Source organism: Colossoma macropomum, unplaced genomic scaffold, assembly GCF_904425465.1.
Source record: "Colossoma macropomum unplaced genomic scaffold, Colossoma_macropomum, whole genome shotgun sequence".
NCBI classification, from domain to species: Eukaryota; Metazoa; Chordata; class Actinopteri; order Characiformes; family Serrasalmidae; genus Colossoma; species Colossoma macropomum.
This window is the reverse complement of record NW_023494787.1, coordinates 28,738,617-28,757,442: the sequence shown is the minus strand read 5'-3', so window position 1 is coordinate 28,757,442 and position 18,826 is coordinate 28,738,617. Positions and strand designations below refer to the sequence as shown.

The 18,826-nt window shown below is 39.9% G+C and overlaps 1 non-coding gene across 1 annotated transcript; it reads right to left on the bottom strand.

The window, feature by feature from the left end:
* Positions 1 to 15,602: 15,602 nt before the first annotated feature.
* trnat-cgu lies at positions 15,603 to 15,674 on the bottom strand. Its single transcript has one exon. It is a non-coding gene; the product is annotated as a tRNA-Thr (tRNA).
* Between the last annotated feature and the right edge of the window lie 3,152 nt (positions 15,675 to 18,826).

Sequence of the window (18,826 nt, the reverse complement as noted above, 5' to 3'; positions counted from 1 at the left end):
TACATTTTTGAGGAACATAATTTACGTTTTCTTAGTTACATTTTAACCCATAACTTTTTGTCTTTAATTCCTTTTTGGGTTTAATTCCTGTTACATGGGTGACAGCATCTGTTGTTACTTTACAATTGGTTGCATATCTCAGTTTCGAGGTTTATCATCTTATTTTTGGACAAAAAAGATCTCCAAAAGAGGAAAGTAGCACCTGACAAACTTCAATTCCTTTGCTAGTAGATACCAAATGTAGTTGGAGTTCCATATCCATTAGACCTGGAGCTCTACTTCTTTGTCTACTTATTTGTTAAAGGTATTTTTTCATTATTTCAAATAAGTTACAATACAGTTACTTGAGTGTGGGTTGAAGCCAGTCCACCTCTTACAGAACCACTAAAGAGCAACCAGGAACATCTGCCTTGAAACATCTTCCACAGCTATAAAAATAACCTGATTATACATTAAAGCTCTAGATGTTTTAATTGAATTATGATATGGTTGTGTTTGCTGGGCGACTGCCTAGTCGAGTGGTGCTTGCTGATGAAAGTCATATTCACTTGGATAGTAGTGCCCTTTGTATCCCATTTTTTCTCCTTACTCGCATGGGACTCTCATGTGAAGTGCCTTGCAGTGTGTTGTCAGGCAGGGTGAAGCCGTCTGAGACGAGCAAGAGGGAGAGAGAGAGAGAGAGAGAGAGAGAGAGAGAGAGAGAGGGAGAGGAGAGTCTGTTGGGACGCCCAAGCAGGCGCTGGAACATGGGTATCTGGGCCAAGCTCCACAAACACTCACTCAATTGTGCCCTGCCATCACCAGATAATGAGCGGAGAAGTTATGGAAGTCATATGCCTCTGCGGTCACATGGCTGGGGGACAGAAGGGGCTCTTAATTTCACGTCTGCATGTTTGCTTGTTTACTTCCCCTGAGAGCATCTTGAAATTGTATGTGACTGGCAGGAGACAATGGCGTTTCTTATTGGACCTAATTTTACTCCTTGTGTATGAAATTACCTCACTGCATCTCTAACAGGCATGGGGCTCAGAGCTGGATTCTGAGGAATATTGCAGCCAAAGCTCCAATACATCCACATTCTAATCATCTTAATAAAGAAATATACTTATGTGTGCCATAAGCCTGTTGGGAAAGAAGCTCTCCAGTGACTTTGTGCAATAATCTTTTAAAGCAAATGTGACACAATAACTGGTGGGAGTTACAAGAAGTTACTCAAGTAGGTTCTTGCAAGTGCATGTTTAATGGAACCTTATCAAAAGAAAAAGTGGAACAGCAAAACCCACAAAGGACATCATGTCAGAAATGATTAAACAAAGGATTACATGGTTACTTTACACACATACCAATATAACATCTTTTACAGATTGAAGTAAACAAATATTAGTGCACTTATGATACATACAGCAAACCATTGCTCAGGACATCTACAACTATTTCATTAAAATATCTTTTTACTTTAAAGATACACACAGTAATGTGTTCAGTGACCTTGTGTCATGAATAAATGTGCTACAGCTCTGCACAGGCACATTTATTCTATTCAGTTGCATAGCAATAGCCTTAGCTCGTCTTAGATTCTTTCTTACTTCAGTGGCATAAAACATATTAGTGGCGAACGGCCAGTCACATGGTTTGTCATATGACTTTTCACATAATTGAAAAGAATGCAAGTCCAGCAATTCAGCTCTGGCCATGACAAAATATACATTGGGCGCAAGGGCACTTAAATACCCTCTAACATGCTTGTACGTTCTATTTACAAGTCATTACAAGAGCTCTTAAATGAGCACCGTGTAGAAAAGTCAAAGTAGCAGCTGAATGGTTAAATGTCATTAAGAGGCAGTGTGAAGTGTTGTTTCAAGCAGTATATTCTTCCCCAGGTACAACAGAAGGAACTTGCTTTAAACATTTATACACTATGTTTCTGTTACTAATTTAATCTAATATGCCATTTGGGGCATTTTCCCAGCACATCATGCACCTTCACTTCTCAATGTGGTACGTACTACCATCATTAAATAATTTGCTTAATATTTAGGCAAGTCTCAGTGGCCGTTTCACCTTAGTGGAGCTTTAAATTGAGGGGGTGGGCCGTAATTGCTGTGTAAGTAGTCTGTAAAGTAGACTACTGCGTAATTTTGAAGCTGTGTGTAAATCCTCCTAGACTTTTAGCTTCATAACAGCAGAGCACATAATTACTTTCATGGTTTATTGTTCAGCACTTGAAAGCCTGAAGCTCTACGTGGTGTGTTTAGAGGAAATGCATCAATATGGGTATTAAATGGGCTTTGAAAAAGAGGATTGCAGGACCAATCAAACAACTTAGTTATTTTCCTTGTGTCTTTTCTATGACTAAATCTGTTCTAATCCCCCAGTTGTACTGGGCAGCACCATACAATTCAGCCACTCAGTGGGGCTGGCCGTGGCTTAATTGGAGTAATCTGATCACGGTTCACTGTAGCGCTCCCATCCTGAGAGATGGATCCAATGGAGGCGTCTGGAGAGCATAGGCGGCATATGGAGCTCTTTCTGTTCCCCACTTGGCAAACTGTGTCAGGAAAGAGTATCTGTCAGCGCCAAGAAGTTTGCCTTGTGGAGCATAGCAACCTGGTTGTACGTGCAGTTGCATTACCACACCTGTGGTCTCATGACTCATGTGAAGTTGTTCTGGGAACAAATCTTGCATTTTGCACGTTTCAAACACTTGTCACAATCTCCCATGAGGTATCTGTCCATTTAGTGCCTATAGTGTCATGCTGCCTGAACGAAGTTTTGTTTACTGCACTAATACACTAATAGTACATTCTTCACATTTGAGTGACTGCTCTTGAGGCTTGATCTGGCTCTAAATGTCCATAGAATTAATTTAAAAAGAAAAAAGAAAATCAATTTCAGAATCAGCATCAGAATCACTTTATTTCACCAAGTATGTTACACATACAATGAATTTGTTTTGATGAGTGCACACATGAACAGACCAGACCAGCACAGACTATTAACAAATATTTAACTAAGGGACAAACAAAATTAAAATATAATAAATAGAACACCGAATACAAAAGAGCAATAAAAGACAATGTTAGAGGAGCTTAAAGAGATGTGAGAATGTCTGTACATGCTGATATGAATGTCTATACAAATTCTCAAACATTTCAACGATTCAAAACATGTTCTTCACTTTTCAGTCCATGCATGGTAATTAAGCTATGAAAACAGCCTGTTTTGAATGGATTGTGAATGAATTTTTGTGATATCACCAAAAATTGATGTATTCACATATACCCATCCATTCAAATTCCAGCAGTTTAGATTCACCCATTCATGCTGAAGTTATACGGAGTGTTGCAGCCCAAACTGCTTTTTGAATGAGGCACAATACAGGACAGCCAGTCAGAATAGAGATCATTTACATATCGTCGCTGTCAGGACAAAACCTGGCATTTCCATTTTTGTTTTTCATTTTTGAGATAACAGCTGCTCTTTACACTGTGTTAAAATTCCATGATAAACAAACTAAAAGAAATGCTCAAAAATGACTTGGAAAGTCTTGTTTTCCATTGATTCCTATTCAAGTTTAAAAAGCTTTTTCCTCCTTTTGTAAAGTTGTAAAGGTTTTGAGCCAACAACTATATATAATCATTGTTCATAAAGGCACAGTTACACAGTTGAATTCTAAGGGACAGGAATGGTTAAAAATGTCATCTAACAACAACATGGGAGTGTTTTGGTATATAAAACCACATAAATGTCGTAAGTGGATAAAACACAGTACAAAAGTGAGATATCAGCAAAATCTTAAAAAATTATAGAGGGCTTGATTCCTGAATGTATACAAAGCCTACTCTTGGACTAAACTGCAATTCCTATGGTGACTCATCACTAACAATCCTTATTAGACTAGGCTCTGGCTTAATCTGGGGCTAAGAAACCAGACCTATGTTTAGTAACAGAAAACTCACTGTGTAACTGGATACACCCGTAGCATGAGAAATCTCAAAAATACGATTTAAAACATGTTTACAGCCAACGTCTTTTGGGAACTTGCTTAAGTAGGTACTCAAATGTTTAAAAAATACAACTGTATAGGGAGATAATCCTTGTGGACATGACTGTTTGAGTAATTCACTAATGAACATGGATATGAGAAGGTTGATTTTAATGGCGTGGCCAATGTCTGAACTTGTTAAAGGCTGGGAAAACGTTCAGGAAAGGTTCCCCTGTTTCTCTGTGAGTAATGACTCATGCCTTAACCTGTCTCACCTGTTTCAAATCTACAAGAAAGGCTTGATTTGAGGGGGGATGCAAGGGAACGATGTGCCCCAGTCCAAAAAAAAAACAAAAAACAAACAAACAAACAAAAAAAAACCTTCTTGGAAAATTGCCATTCTCACATTTGGATTCAAGTAATATACCCTGATAGAACTGGGACATACTGGGAAATTTGCATTATAGATATTTCTATTCTATTTAATTTCTGAGATTTACTCTGTTTGGTTTGCTTTGGTTTATCGAGAGTTCTTCACAACAAAGCAACAATTTCCAGTCTGATTCAATGATGTGCTTATACAGAAATCTTCTTTTTTATTGGGAAAAAAGGCCTGATCTGAGTCTGTTACAACCCCAGCCCCAGTCATCGGAACCCACTATCCCCCTTGAAAATGCTTAACAACGAGCCAGTGCCTAAAGGAGGAACAATCTAACTCTTCCTATTTGCTAGTCATTTATACTAGCTGGGGGAAATGAGAACCAATTGATCTTTAAGTGCCCACTGGGTCTACAACTGTTCATCATGCTCTCCCAAATTAGGTATGCACATCTTGTCCTCTTGCCTTCACCTTACACACTGAATCCATAAATCTATTTAACGGGATGAAACACTTGTCTGACACAAAAGCGATGTGCCCTGCCTTATTTTCTCATTTCCCTTTGATAAAGGCCCCTGCCTCCACAGCCGAGTAAATTTGCAGGGGCTGTGACTGGGGAATCGCCGCTGTGAGATTCCATTATAACCTGCGGAGCTTCCCAGTGGAAATGTACTAAATGTGAGAAGAACGGCAGCGATGCGAATAACGTTTTTGCAAATGAATATCGAATCACTGCTAAGCACACCGGTGCAGGGAACTAGGCCCGGCTTTTGTTCGGAACAGACGTTCATTCATTTGGCTTGGCTGTGAAAGGGCTTGCATGTGGTTCTAGTTAGGAGCCAGGCTGCCAGGCTTTGCCGTTCAGGCATGCTTCATCTCGACCCGAGGTGTACCTCTCTCCTCCTCCTCGACCTCATGACTCACCAAAGCAATGGCTGCGCTTCTACCACACAGAAAGAGCACCACAGTGACAAAGAATGCAGACTAATGGCTTGCTGTGGGGTGATCCCCTCACAGGAAAAGGGATGCATGGGCCATAAAATTCAAGTCTTGCAAGACACTCTTAGTCAGTATTGCCAGTCAGCATTTTGCTAAGAATTTCTCAACTCTTTTGATCTTTCACACAGTTAGAAAGGACAGCGAAGACTTGTACTAATGGCACAAACGACTAATGCCTTTAACAAGAACAAGCTGTAGTTCTAAATGAAAGCTTATGATAGGCATTTTTTACTTTTTTCAAACTCATCACATTTATACCATTTGTGTGCGCATATCAAATTATACAAAGTCTCACCTACCGAATCAACTATTTTCAAGCTTCAGCCTTGAATTTATCTTTTAACTAGACTTCCCCTTCTTTGAGGGCTGCCATCAGATTGTCTGCTTTTAAGAGGAGCTGACTGAGGCATTCTGAATACACTCCCTTCAGGGTTTGTAAGTGTTGGGTTTGTTGGAGCACAAAGTCTACCGAGATGCCAATCGGCAATCTGCTGTATCATGGGAGTTTGTAGCTAGTGCATGATAGGCTCGTGATTGCCTCCAAGTCATTCTGATCAGCCAAATCCATGCACGCCCTGTATAGAAAGCCCACCAGCAAAACTAGACAACCAAACCACACAACAGTGTGTAAGATATGTATAAGTGGGACCATATCCATTCATGCTGGGTTAGTATTTGCCCATATACACAGCAGATGGGCAACATATTTTGCAACTAGGGGTGGGCGATATGGCATCAGAATACTTCAAAAACTTCACTATTACAATTTTCATTTCTCGGAGGTTTAAGAAGTTGGAACAGAGAAAAAAGAACCAGTAATGCCACATTTAAAAATACTATGAAAACCTGAGTACATTCATTTAATTCAAAGTTTCACATACTGCACTGCACTAAATCCAATTAAACAGGGCTAATTATGCTCTTTTCATATTGAAACATGCAGTTGGTCAATGTTCTGTAAGCACTGATGATAGCCACAGTATATTAGGAAAGCATATTGTAACATAATGGGACAGAATTTATCACAATAGCTAAATATGGTCTTATTGCCTGCACCTATTTGTAACTCTGTTTTCTAAATGACGGCCTTTAATGTATTGCTGTTTATCTCTGTTGTAACATCTTGCATCTCCAAAATAAAAACTTTATAGCAGTAGGTAAGAAATACTCTTTTGTACTTTTTTAGAAATAATTTGTATGGGTCCATTTGTTATGAAATGTTCACATAATGCAAAGGGCAGAAAGCGCTTTCAAATGGAGTTAAAAAATTAAGTTATGAGCTTTTGATGTGACAGTGACATATTGCTTGTTATGCTGAATTCAATTATAATAAATAACGGTAGCAGTTCCCATTGGCATCTCATAATGTCACAACACAATTTCCTCTAAACGCGGGAGCGGCAGATACACAGACATCTCACAAAGCCAGCTTATAGACATTCATAGCATTTTCCTGATCTAACTGCTGCATGCAATACTCACTAACTTTGAATTTGTTCCTATGTGGTGTATTCCATGGTCTACGAGTAGTGGGAAAGTCCATTAATGTCTATTGTTGGCTCTTGAGGTTTACAGCAAAGCTTCAGTGTGGGACTTAATTGGAGCTATTACTCCCAGGCCTGCATGTAGGAGCAGGCTGCGAAGCACCATGGAGCTTTGTGCTGAATCATCAGGTGGCTTGTCTCCAGGGTCTGGCAATCATATGAAGGACTGCTGTTTCTGCTGCTGCTGCTGCTGCTGCTGCTGCTGCACAGAGCAGTCCTCCAGTCTTCCAGCAGCTATGGCGACCACACACCACATGGTGCTTAATAAAGTTAAACATGACCTTGGGAGAAGGAAACATGAATATTTCTTGAAGGTCTGATAAATGTCCCACGGCAAGGCAGGTGGTTCCTTAACTCGGGAAATGAGTTTTAAATGACAATGCAGGAGGTTGGCATTCCTCATTGTCATTGCTGTGAGAAAAACTGAGACCTCACATTGAGAGCGCGGTTCAATCGAGGTCAGAGATTCTTTAAATGACGGAAATAAAACTGCCCCAAAGCTATCTTATTTGAAATGATCCGAGAAAGCGCTTTCTACATAACCACAGCAGAAATCTGCTGAACGGTGAAAGCAGAGGTTTGTGATAAAGTGTGCACTCTGATTGCATGCCAAGCCTCTACGGGAAGGAATGGTCATAGAAGAGTGCTCCACCTGTGACTTGTGTCAGATACCAGTGGAAGTGCGTTTACACTCTCCCTCATGTTGAACTCTAAATATAACCATAGTGGCAGGGTAAAGGGTAAACATATCCCTCTTGCACTGCACGAGGGCAACTTGTCATGTGAGATTTTTCAATATGCTTCAGCCTGCTGGGTCCCTCGCTGCACCTCAGAGTCGCCCTGCATGTTTCTGACTTAAAAATCAGTGAATTGGTCAAAGGGAAGAACCACAGAATCGGGGGCCTGCACGCATGGACAAGGATGCCATTTTCTAACCTGAACGGGGTTCAGGTTTGCTCTAACTGCTCAGCTTTTTTATGGTTTCCACTTTGGCGCAAACCTCAAATCCACTAGGCATTAAAGTACCACTGAAACAATGCTCCGCAGTCATCACATTGCCCTGTAAATCATACCAATTTATGGTTACTCCTACATCATAAAACGCATGTCCAAATCCTAGATATTTAGATTTACATTAAAGGCCTTAAAGAAGAATAAAAATGATGAAGAACAATCTGATTTTGCCTCTTCAAACTCTGACTCTCTCCCTCTGAGCTTGTTGTATCTGGCGCTCTGTCAGTAGATGGAGACCGTCCAGCTGAGCTTATTAAACAGCGAAATGGTGCTCTGGAGGCACACAGTGCAAGTTCTCCCCCTGCTTTAGCAAGCCCACCACCTCCCTGGAGCTTCACATGGTGCTTGCAAGAGCGATAAAAGTGATAAAGCTCTTGCATGGCGCATGCCGTATGGGTGTATGGACCGTAATCCACACAAATTTCCCTCATCCCTAATATGACTATGTTAAGTGCTATATTAAGGCATTAAATTAAAAAACCAAAGCGTCGTCTAGTGAGACCGACAGGGTAAGTAGCTAGATTTTTGTGGATAGATGCCAAGAAGAAAAAAAAAAAAAGTCAAGTGGATTTGCTTCATCATGTCTATGTGTGTCATGGCACGTACCTACAGTAGTTATGACAGGACGAACCACTTTAAGTAAAATTACTAACTTGCTTTGCCAAAAGCAACTCCATTCTACGTTTAAATGTCGAGGCACAGAACCCACTGACCTTGATGGTCTTTGTGGGGAGATTATATTAAAATCAGGGCATAATTCAGGGCACATTTGCATGCTACTGATGTAAGCACCAGTAAGTTTTACTTGGTGAAGTTAACCCCGCTGAGGTTTATACAGAACACTGTGTATGTTAGAAATGAATTCATTATTCATGTTCAGAAATAGTAATAATAAAGGAGTTCGAGCCTGCACCACTGTGTCACTTGGAGTCAGTTCACTTGGCAGGATCCTCTTGGCTGTGTGAGGTGTCAGTAATGACTTTCCCAGCTGAACCTCTCACTAAATCCAGCCTGAACTGAGGCTTATCAGCGCAATACATCAGAAATAAAAGCTCTTCATCTTATTCTTGTTTGTTATTTGTTCCTCAGGTTTCATACGGTCCTTTATCATTAGATTCTGAACCAACTGATATCATGACTATGTCTAATATATGGTATTAACATTCACTTTATGAATGTGTTAATCAAAGTAGATGTTAAAGGCTTTTAAAAAGACGTTCAAAAGGTATTGTGAACCACTTTGTTGTTTATCCGTTTAGTAGTATGGTATTGAGACGCTCATTACAGTGATTTATCCTGTATGGAGTTGTTCACAAAGGCTCACAAAGGTCCAGTGGATTTGAGCTGGGCAAGCTCTCATGTTTAAAATCGAGACCACAAAACTTGCCAATTTAGCTATGTGTCGTAAATGACACTATGCAGGAGGGTATAGGAATATAGTAATCATATGGGTGTTATCAGAATTCTGATCTTGTTGTTTATTGTTTATACTGATGCAGTATTTTAAGTCAATTCAAAAGGAGATGGTCCTGGGGAGGTACATTTGAGAAGCCATGCTAAAAACAACAAATGAAATAAATAAAGAAGCTGCGTTTATAATATGTTATGGTATTTAATGAATTAGTCTGATTTGTATTGACTACTATCATTTTCAATGTAAAGTTTCCCAGCCGAAGTGTATTATTATGGAGAACCAAGTACTTTAACCTTGCCTTGGCATTTAGTGGAGGTGAGGTTAGTCCACAGTAAGGCCTACTGCCCTTTATTTTTGTAATCTGAAAGCCAGGAAACACAGCTAAAGTGCCCATACAATCTGTGATTCCCTATGTTCTGATTTTTCACACTCAATTTTTACCAGAATACATTTTCCCAAAATAAACTGCACAGATGTTGTTCACAATTCAGATTTCTTTTTTTTTTCAGATTTCTTTTTTTACCATCAGCCCTACCACAACTACTATATTCTTAGATTTTGCACACTTGAGAATGCTCCAGTAGCTGGCATTATACAAGCCTAAAGAATGACTAAAAATGAAAAAGTAACGGCCAGGATCATTTAATTCAGTGCCAGTAACGAACAGTCAGAATGAATGTAATTTAAGTTTAGCTGGAAAAACAAGTTTTCACAACTAATATCACATGACATTTCCACAGATGCAGTAAGCCTATGTATGAAATCTGCTTTACTCAAATCTACCTATACTTTATGACATTTCTCTTCCACAGTGTATTTTCTCACTGGAATGTTCTACTCATTGACAAGGCCAGAGCTTATATCTGAAGTTCAGATGCCTTAAATAATCCAATTCATTGACAATATATTTCAGATTATGCATTAATTGCTCAAATTTGCTATTTAAGAAAAAACATTTTGGAAAAAAAAAAACTTTTAATTTCTTACATTTTTGAACAAGACAAATATTTCCTCACAATTTTCTCTCAGTCTTAGTCCCCAGCTTCCATTTTTTATGAGGGCTACTACTGCAAAAAGTCTGTATGATTACATCTACACGACATAGCTTGAAAGCTTGGATACAAATGCACATTCCTTTTCAACTGAACTGCCCAGTTTTAAATAAGCATAGACAGGTGCCTGCCCTTGAACTACTTACAAATCTTGAGGTTTGTGCCTTTATTGCTGCTGGAGTAGGACACTGACTCCTTTCAAGTTTATAAGCCAACTGTGTAGACCTCATTGTAAATGAATGTGATAAATACCATTCCAATGGTTCAGAAATAAACTAAACTATTCCTTAAAAATATGAAAGGTTAATTGGATACAGAGCAAGCTAAGGTTTCAAGGTCTTGCAGTGTGGCAAGTTACAACAAAACTCTCCCAAACAATCGTGGAGTAAGGCTCCTAAGATTCTTGGAACCACATCTTGTTTACACCTAGAAATGGAACTAAACTTGACAGGCTTTAAAAGACACAGGCAAAGTTGCAATTAATTCAAACGGCAATGAATGTTTTGTTCCCTCAATATCAAACTGAGCCTCACTTGTTTAATACATTTAAAAAGTGCTTGTTACTTGATTTCCCCAGTACTAAGCACTGCTGCTGAGACAGTGTGTAGTCGAAGTTTAACACAGGATCCTATTCTTTGTGTGACTGCACCCCTGGGAGAAGCTGGGGCCTCTCCATGTTGTCTAATAGTCTATCATGTAATTTTTCCTAACGAAAATGGCAGTAAATAGGCTACTCTCACACTTGTAAATCACGTTACTCAACCCTCTCATCAGCTATGGCTGGGGGCGACATCATATAATTATGCAGAATGGGTGTAAATGACCAGCGCATTCTGTCAAGTCTCTGCCTGCATGCACCCCAACATTCTTCACAATGACGGAGAGTTTTGCACGGAGCTGTGAGCTTCCTTGGCCCGGAATTCCTTCAGTGCTCATCTATTCGCTCGCTGGATATTGCCCTTTAGGTAAAAGGCCCACTGCGTATGCTTTGAGGCTCTGAGAGAAGCATAGGAGCCATAATGTAACGATGACGTACAAAGTTGCTGTCAACAGTAGATGGATGAAAGCAATAAGTCAAGTAAACTAATCTAACCACCTGAGTATATGCAGCATGCCCAAGGCATTTAGTAAGCTACAGTTAAAACCACAGGGGTGATACACCCTAGCTGTAAGCAAGTAGCCTGGAGGAAAACAGCATAATTGAGCACCGAACGCAATGTGTGATGAGTAAAAATAAGGAGGATTTGTGTAAACATCAAAAGCCCCCTTTTGCCTGCTTCTATCAGCAATGTTATAGAAGAAGAATGTGCAGAAGCTCATTCACATCACATGCTTCAATCATTCATAAATGTGGAGAAGCTTGTTCTGGGTTCTTCCCCTAAAAGAAGGCAGAGCAGATTTATCTCAGATGATTCAAATAAATGTCTGTGGGTTGGTCATGTTGTTCTAGGGAAACTTGTATAGAACCTTTACATTATGTGGAGGTTCTTTAAACTTTAAAAAGTTTGAATTTTGTTTATACTCAGTTAAACTACCTCATACCACTTGTGGAAGTACAACAATATGCCTTATATTCTATGTAAATACGGAAATAGATATACTTCTATTTCTACTCTATCATACTTTACTCTAACTTATGTTTATTTTTTTATTTCTGCTTAATGTTAACTTTAATTTAATATATGTAAGTTTATGTGCAATTATACGTCCTGCTACTGTAACACTGCAAAAGAACAAAGTTCTTTTATCTAAAAAGGTTCTTCATACTTTCACAGCATTGACAAAAATGGTTCTTTAGAGAATCATGCACTGAAAGGTTCCTCATGGAACCGAAATTGATCTTTCTAAAGAACCCTTTTTGATGTATTTATATATAGGAGTGTAGAAACCCTATGTTCAGTAATTAAAAACGATTCAGACCTCATTTAGGGGAAACAAATATGACAAAACATTTCATAAATAAATTATCTAATTGTCTTTTTCTTTTTTCTACCAACAGAAACTGACATTTCAAGAAAAAAAGTACTCAAAACTAACTGTGTTGTCACTCTGTCTTGTCCCAGGCTCTAGCCTGTGCTCTGTCGCCTTTATAATATTCAGTATGTAGTCTACGATATTTTTGTGCTATCAACAACGGAACAACACTTAGTCATCATTACCCGTTAGATCTTGTGTATCATCACTCAAGCAGACCACACAAATTAATTTTCCCCTTATCATCCGCGCAGAATGAACAATCATGTTTATGAAACGCATTGAATTCAAATGAGCCTAATTTAACATTTATCCAATAGCAAAACAGTAAAACTCTGGACATTTCATTTGAGAGTGAACCTTGAGCAGCCCATTAAACATAGTCTGGAGATCAGTGCAAGAGCAATAAGGATTTTTAGGGGCATTATGATGGTGAAACTGAAACACAAGTGCCCCCAAAAGCCCCTCATTCTCCCTGCGGCATTACATTCTGACTAATGGTTTTTCTCATATTACAGACATATATGGCCCTCATTTGAGCTCGTAAAGCTTTAGTGGTGCTTAACGTAAGAGATTTGGAAGATCTGATGCTCATATTGGGCAATATTTTTTTATATTTAGTTTACAGTGTTTCTTACTGACCAACTGAAATACAAACTCAACACTGAAGCTTGGACTGGATGCCGTAAATGTGTTCAAATTGCAAAAAAGCCAAGAACATAATTCATTTTCAAAATGATTTCCAGTTGAGGCTGGCTGAGGGGTTGATTTTAGATCATTTGTTAATATTAGAATCCACTGGTTTGCCTGGTAGAACCTCACTCTACTCTTATAATTAAGGATATGACTTGTTTCCAGTGACCGTCCTGTAGAAGAGGTGCAGTCCCTTTTTCCTCTGAAAGGGTGAATACCAGAAGCGGGACTTTGCGGGCCAGTTGGATTGAGATCAAAACTCATCTCGCCCCCAAAATCCCGCCACTGACATCACAAAGTCTTATTTTAGTGATTATCAGGATAAAAAAGCCCCAAAACACCTGTTACCACATATTCACCATCTGCACCATCCAGCATCTCTCATTCTGCAAATGCTGATCAGACTGGAGTTGATTTAGAGAACAAATCCTCTGCATGTAATTGCAACAAATTGTTTTCAGTGAGCTTCTGTACTACATGATGAAATAAATAGGACTTTCTTCTGTCATTAAATGTTTCAACGTAGCCTACAAGACTATGTCACGTCGTTCGTCAGCACAGACAGTATCAGCCCACTGAAAGGAATAAATGACATCTTCACTGTGGGCAGCCTGTAATGAGAGCTCTAACAAGTTAGTGTAGCGATTTGCAGACACTAAATTTTCTTCCTCAGTCTGAAAGCAGGTTAAGAGTCTGATGTCTGTGAAAAAAACAGGGAGATAAAGGCAGCGGTGGGCGTAAATAGTGTCCCAGACAGTGTTTTCGGCTCCCCGGAGAGTTCAGGTAGCCTAATGTTACTCTCTCAGACACAATCTGTCTGTCTGCCTCAGTCGGGGAGCAACACCCCCCGAAAACGCTCCTCAAAAACCGTTTAACGAGACAACGAACAGCCATAAAGTCCACCAGCAGATATTAAGCGATGAGCAAAATCCCCACCATGTCGTCAGCAGCAGAAATCGGTTTAAATTATTCTCGGCTAGCGACGCGAAATGCCGTTCACACCTGCTAGTTAACGCCGACTAGCCGCACCACGCCGATTAATAAGGGGCTAATCCGCGCGAAAACGTCGATAAGGTTACCGTTTCTCCACAACTTACCCTTTCTGGAGCAGGCTGGGGTCAGCGTGAGATAGCGTCTGTCTGATTTTAATCAGCTGTTGTTCCTTTAAGGCTGCTCCTGGCGGAGAGAGAGCTCGGCACTGTCTGCTAGACCTGACTCTCTGCATGTTAAAAATCTCACCGCCAGCGCCTCAAACATTGCTCCATGGTCACGCCACGGGGTAAAAATGAGGCCGTGGAGGGGGAGATCCAGTTTCCAACAGACAGCAATTGTACGCTAAATTTGTTTTCGGCCAAGGTTTGAGTGCCGTTAGTCATGTCAGTAATGCTCGCTGTTTAAGGTGGCAAAGACGTTACAGCCTCAAGTCGCGCTTCACGGTCAGGACGTCTGTCTGCTGCTCACGCCTTTCTTCTGCTGCTTTAAAAGGGAGCGAAGTTTAAAACGCGTGGAAGTGAATATGGGGCTCTGGCCAGTTAGATTTTCCTAGAAATCATCTCCAAATATAGAAACTAGGAAGAGACGTTCTTAGAAATCACTGAGACGTAGTGAGTTGAGGGGTTTTCCTTTTGCTCCGTGTGTGCGGAGTGTGTGGCACCATGTCAACACCTTCCGTAGGTTTTAAAAAGATGCTTTGGCAGAGGCTTTGGAAAAGTCTAGTATCGAGCCGACTTGATCTTCTAGGGCCAAATGATTTATCAATCTGCAGCCGAACTCAACGCAGCTCAGCGATGGGCATTTCTTACTGTTTGCCGCCCCCTCTTGTTGGATCGCCGGTATTTCCTTAAAAAGATAAGCATCAAAACATGCGGCCTGTAATAATCAGCTCACCTGGCGATTTATTGGTGATGCGACAGTATGACACGAGGATCCCTAGATAAGAGAAACCTACTACATATACTACTCAGTGATAGATAGATAGATAGATAGATAGATAGATAGAACAAGAAAGACAAAGATAGAAAGAAAACGAAAGATAGAAAATATATACATCTATAGGTGTTTATCTATAGATAGATAGATAGATAGATAGATAGAAAAAGAAAGACATACAGAGTTATCTATAGATAGACAGACAGAAAAAGAGAAAAAATTAGACATCTATAGGTCTCGATAGATAGATAGATAGATAGATAGATAGATAGATAGATAGATAGATGGTCTTCACTGATTCACAAGGGGGAAATTAGGAAATACAGTAGAAAAAGAACGGGGCACATAAACACACAGAGTAAATGCACATATTTACACACAGAACAAATACACTGCGCAAACGCAAACAGTGCAGAAAGACATTTATATGGTTCTAGTTTATATTTACTTGTCCTTTTCACTGTTTTGGTTGAATCTCCCATTCTCAAAGTGTTCAGAGTTCCTGGTTTTGGCAAACCCAAGTATACTGAAGAGCTCACATACACTAAGATGACACACATTTTTCAGCTGAAGCACCTTTACTCTGGGGGGTTTTCTACGACAGTAACGCTGTTTAAAAAGGCACGGACGGGGTTCGAACCCGCGATCTTCGGTTTACGAGACCGACGCCTTACCACTTGGCCACCGCGCCTGCGCCGTCGCTTCCACAAGGGCGGATAACATTCAGCACAGTTCATTTCACAAACTGTCGGCTCGTACAGGTTTGCAGTAGTTCCTACCGCTGACTGTTAATCGCTTCAGGTGCTTGTTTCAGTCAGCCAGTGCATCTACCCAGAGAGCTAAGTTCTCTATCTATCTAGACGTTTACTAGCTACATGTGACTGTAACAGACAACCTTAGCGCGCCGGTCAAAGTTCAGAAAACATTTAAGTTAGCTTAGCTTAGCCAGGCCAGTCTCTGGACCGAAACATGATTCTCCGGAAATCCCTTCTCAACGGATCTCAGCGGTTGTCAGAGCCAGTTTCCAATGTGCCTCAGAAATGAAAAATTATTTATCTATGACTGCCCTTTTTAATCACCTGTCCGACGTACTCTGGCTTAGATATAAGGTACCTAACTCGTGATGTCTTTTTTGAGACATCCACAAGGGGAGGCTGTGTAGTCGTAACGTTCAGCTGCTCTGTCTCTGCTCTCATCCAGCTTCATCAGGTAGCTATCCTGACTGGATGCTGGAGCTGAGGGGGAAGCAGTGATTGAGGCAGATTAGCTTTGCCACAACAGTCACAGTGCAGCAGGACCACGGAGGAAAAAAAAGACAATTATTAATTAAACTCACCCTGAAATTGTGTTATTTATATAAATATAAAAATATATATTTTTAAAAGAATTAGTTAGGTCAAACGTGTATGTGTGTAAATACTGACTAATGACGAGTATTTTAAGCTACTGAACTACTGTATCAAACAGGCGTAGCTAAGTGGTTATTAGCTGCTAGCTACCGTGAATTTACTGCAAGCTAACGGCAACAATGCTATTATTTCTACTACTATTACAACTACTACTACTACTAATAATAGTAATAATAATAATAATAATAATAATAACACTATCTTTGCATTTATCATGATTTTAAACAGCAGTGAGTTCCTACACTCTTAAAAAGATGGCTCTTTCAGGGTTCTTTAGTAAATAAGTTAGAACAATTTCCTTTACTATAGAGAGTTCTATATGGAACCATTTCATGCGTAAATGTTTCTTTTGCATAGTGAAATTGTTCTTCACATTGATGGAGATTGTGGGTTATCTGGTTCTATACAGCACCAAAAGGGTTCTTCTGTTGTTACAAGCTTGACATCATAACAATAGAAAACCCCTTTTTAGTGCTATATGGAGCCATTTTCAAAAAGGTTCTCTATTGAACAATATAACACATTCTCTGTCAATCTGCAGAACCATTTCACCATGCAAAGAAACATTTAAGCATGAAATGATTCTATATAAAACCCATGGTTCTAAATGGAATCGTTCTCTTTACTAAAGAACCCTTGTTGGACCATCTTTTTTAAGAGTATAGGCCTCAGAGTTTCAAATGAAACGTTGTTTTCAAACAGATGCCTAGCATTATTAAAAAATCAACAAATGCATGGTGACAAAATGATGGCAAGCTCAGGGGAAAAAACCTACAACAAATTATCCAAGAGTCCAGAAAGGCTTTGTATTCTTTAAGGCCTGAGAGCAAGTCGTTGTTATTGTGTACTTATTTGTCTATCTGTAATTCTGCTCAAAGGCAGCTACTTCCTCTCTTGTGTGTCTTCCAGTCTTCTGTTTAAAATATTTGTGTTCTCTCCAATAACATACAGTCACACATGTTTGATTATTTCTTTATCTAAAGAAATCATAGATGTGTGCATTTCCCTGCTATGTGATGTTTACTGTATCTTATATGTTTTGTGTATGAGTGCAAGAAAAAAAAAAAAATAATGTTTCAAGTAGCACAGATGGTATGGTCAGATGCACTGCTTATATCTCGGTGTCCTTTAATCTCCCCTTGTTCTGTGTGTGTTCTTTCATGGCAGGCCCAGGCTTCAGTCTTACAGCCTGAAGGGAGGAATAAACAAGCACCTCTGGGAGAGTGGGAGACAGCTAGAGGTGGGAGGGGGAGCCACAGCATAAAGATGGGGAGAGGAGCTCCTCTTTGGAGCCGAAACCCGAGCTCTGTGCTCTTGGTATCTCTGAATTGCAGAACCGGAGTGTAAGAGAGGTATGGTTTTGGAGATTGTTCCATAATCTGTGCGGGCCTTTTGGTAATTTTTTTTTGTCAAATTCCAGGGCTGTGATAAACCTCACAAGCACTACGTATCTGTAGGTACATACATAGTTCTTATGAATACATTCTGGTAAGAAGAGGGGTGAAAGGACTGGAAAACTGACTCTTGGGCTGCAAACTAGGTTGAAATAGTGAATTGATATTCATAGTTCTTTCGTTTGAATTGCTCACTGAGTTAGTTCATGATACAATATGCATGAGTTCAGGAAAGCTCTACCTTCACCAGAACTGCTGAGAGAAGTGTCTGCCTTGTGGCTGTTCATTTGATAACACACCCCAGGGTTATTTCAAAGGCTTTTATAAATGAATACAGCTCATTACCAGTGGGAATGAGTGGAAAGGAAGACGCAGATGATGTGACTGTTTTGCTCACTTGTCTTATATGCTTCACCATTATAAGCGCCTACGTTGTTTTCTGTTGGTCGATGTCTGTCAGTAGTACATAATGCGTATGTACAAATGGATTTAAGTCAATTTTGAAGAGAACTAAAAACAGAGATAATTGGCTCCAGTGAGGGAACCTACATATGAAATAATATGGATGGATGATTCCGCTTCTGAAATCATCCATCGTTAGAAATGCATAAGCAGGAATAACACTGCCAATCATTAGAAATGCATAAGTCTGAATAACATTACTAGTGAGAGGCATGTCTCAAAAACACATTTGATTGTGGGTTGATGGTGTCTAAGTTCAACAGAATGGACAGAATGTGAAAAAAAGTCTCCCAAGTTCACGCGATGTGCTTATCAAAGTCAGTCAAGCACATCTTGCTTGCCCGGTTTATCCAGCCATCATAAGGGATGGACTAGGCTTTGAGGTGTTGGATTTGTAATGTTATGCAAGATTGATTCGCCGCGCTGAGCGTCTTCGCTCCTCATTGATTTGAAATCAATGCAGCAGCGCAACCTTACAACCATTTCCCAGCCACGGCCTACCTCTTAATGAGGCATTTTTATTCATATGCTGCTCAGCTCTCTGGTCTCCTTGTCGTGTTCTACTGAGAATACAAAAC